At 43.1% G+C, this 2,490-nt stretch overlaps 1 non-coding gene across 1 annotated transcript; it reads right to left on the bottom strand.

Moving 5' to 3' along the window:
* LOC112759906 (small nucleolar RNA R71) lies at positions 1-108 on the bottom strand. Its single transcript, XR_003180370.1, has one exon. It is a non-coding gene; the product is annotated as a small nucleolar RNA R71 (small nucleolar RNA).
* Between the last annotated feature and the right edge of the window lie 2,382 nt (positions 109-2,490).

Here is a 2,490-nt window from a genome sequence, read left to right as displayed (position 1 = left end):
AAGCTTAGAGTGGATGTTCAAACCTTCAAACAGAAAGAAGGTGAATCCCTCTATGAAGCTTGGGAGAGATACAAGGAACTGACCAAAAAGTGTCCTTCTAACATGCTTTCAGAATGGACCATCCAGGATATATTCTATGATGGTCTGTCTGAGCTATCAAAGATGTCACTGGACCATTCTGCAGGTGGATCCATTCACTTAAAGAGAACGCCTGCAGAAGCTTAAGATCTCATTGACATGGTTGCAAATAACCAGTTCATGTACACTTCTGAAAGGAATCCTGTGAATAATGGGACGCCTATGAGGAAGGGAGTTCTTGAAATTGATACTCTGAATGCCATATTGGCTCAGAATAAAATATTGACTCAGCAAGTCAATATGATCTCTCAGAGTCTGAATGGATTGAAGGAATCATCCAACAGTACTAAAGAGGCATCTTCTGAAGAAGAAGCTTATGATCTTGAGAACCCTGCAATAGCAGAGGTGAATTACATGGGTGAACCCTATGGAAACACCTATAATCCCTCATGGAGGAATCATCCAAATTTCTCATGGAAGGATCAACAAAAGCCTCAACAAGGCTTTAATAATGGTGGAAGAAACAGGTTTAGCAATAGCAAGCCTTTTCCATCATCCACTCAGCAACAGACAGAGAATTCTGAGCAGAATCCATCTAGCTTAGCAAATATATTCTCTGATCTATTTAAGGCCACTTTAAGTTTCATGAATGAAACAAGGTCCTCCATTAGAAATTTGGAGGCACAAGTGGGCCAACTGAGTAAAAGAGTCACTGAAACTCCTCCTAGTACTCTCCCAAGCAATACAGAAGAGAATCCAAAAAGAGATTGCAAGGCCATTGATTTAACCATCATGGCCGAACCTACAAGGGAGGGAGAGGACATGAATCCCAGTGAGGAAGACCTCCTGGGAATCTAGTGATCAACAAGGAGTTTCCCTCTGAGGAACCAAAGGAATCTGAGGCTCATCTAGAGACCATAGAGATTCCATTGAACCTCCTTATGCCATTCATGAGCTCTGATGAGTATCCTTCTTCTGAAGAGAATGAAGATGTCACTGTCGAGCAAGTTGCCAAGTACCTTAGTGCAATCATGAAGCTGAATGCCAAATTATTTGGTAATGCGACTTGGGAAGATGAACCTCCCTTGCTCATCAATGAATTGAGTGATCTGGATCAACTGACATTGCCTCAGAAGAAAAAGGATCCTAGAAAGTTCTTAATACCTTGTACCATAGGCACCATAGCCTTTGAGAAGGCTCTATGTGACCTTGGGTCAGGGAAAAACCTCATGCCACTCTCTGTAATGGAGAAACTGGGAATCTTTGAGGTGCAAGCTGCTAGAATCTCATTAGAGATGGCAGACAACTCAAGAAAATAGGCTTATGGACAAGTAGAGGACGTGCTAGTAAAGGTTAAAGGCCTTTACATCCCTATTGATTTCATAATCCTAGACACTAGGAAGGATGAGGATGAATCCATCATCCTTGGAAGACCCTTCCTAGCCGCAGCAAGAGCTGTGATTGATGTGGACAGAGGAGAATTTATCCTTCAACTGAATGAGGACAACCTTGTGTTTAAAACTCAAGGATCTCCTTCTGTAACCATGGAGAGGAATCATGAAAAGCTTCTCTCACTGCAGAGTCAACCAAAGCCCCCAAAGTCAAACTTTAAGTTTGGTGTTGGGAGGCCACAACCAAACTCTAAGTTTGGTGTTGAACCCCCACATTCAAACTCTAAGTTTGGTGTTGGGAGGTTCCAACAATGCTCTGAACATCTGTGAGGCTCCATGAGAGCTCACTGTCAAGCTATTGACATTAAAGAAGCGCTTGTTGGGAGGCAACCCAATGTTATCTAATTATATTTATTTATCTTCTATTGTTATTTCGTGTTTTATTAGGTTGATGATCATGTGGAGTCACAAAAACTACTGAAAAATCAAAAACAAAATGAAAAATAGCAGAAAAAAATAGCACACCCTGGAGGAGAGTAGTCTGGCGTTTAAACGCCAGAAACAAGCATCTGTCTGGCGTTTAACGCCAGAAACAGGCACCAAGCTGGCGTTTAACGCTAGAAACCAGCATCTACCTGGTGTTAAACGCCAGAACAGAGCATGGAAGTGGCGTTTAATGCCAGAAACAAGCAGCAGTCTGGCGTTAAACGCCAGGATTGCATGTATAGGGCATTTTACACGTCTAAAAGGTGCAGGGATGAAAAACCCTTGACACCTCAGGATCTGTGGACCCCACAGGATCACCACAGCATCTGTGGACCCCACAGAACCCCCACCTACCCTTCTTCTCTCCTCTTCACACCTTTTCATGACTATCTTCCCCATCACCTCTTCACCACTCACATCCATCCTCTCTTCCCCAAAAACCCCACCTACCTTCAAATTCAAACTAATTTCCCTCCCAAACCCAACCCTAATGGCCGAAACTTCACCATCCCCTCACTCCTATATAAACCCCTCA

The sequence above is a fragment of the Arachis hypogaea genome, chromosome 16 (genome assembly GCF_003086295.3).
Source record: "Arachis hypogaea cultivar Tifrunner chromosome 16, arahy.Tifrunner.gnm2.J5K5, whole genome shotgun sequence".
Lineage (NCBI taxonomy): Eukaryota > Viridiplantae > Streptophyta > Magnoliopsida > Fabales > Fabaceae > Arachis > Arachis hypogaea.
The sequence above is the reverse complement of the archived record's forward strand: the minus strand, read 5'-3'. Positions and strand labels throughout refer to the sequence as shown.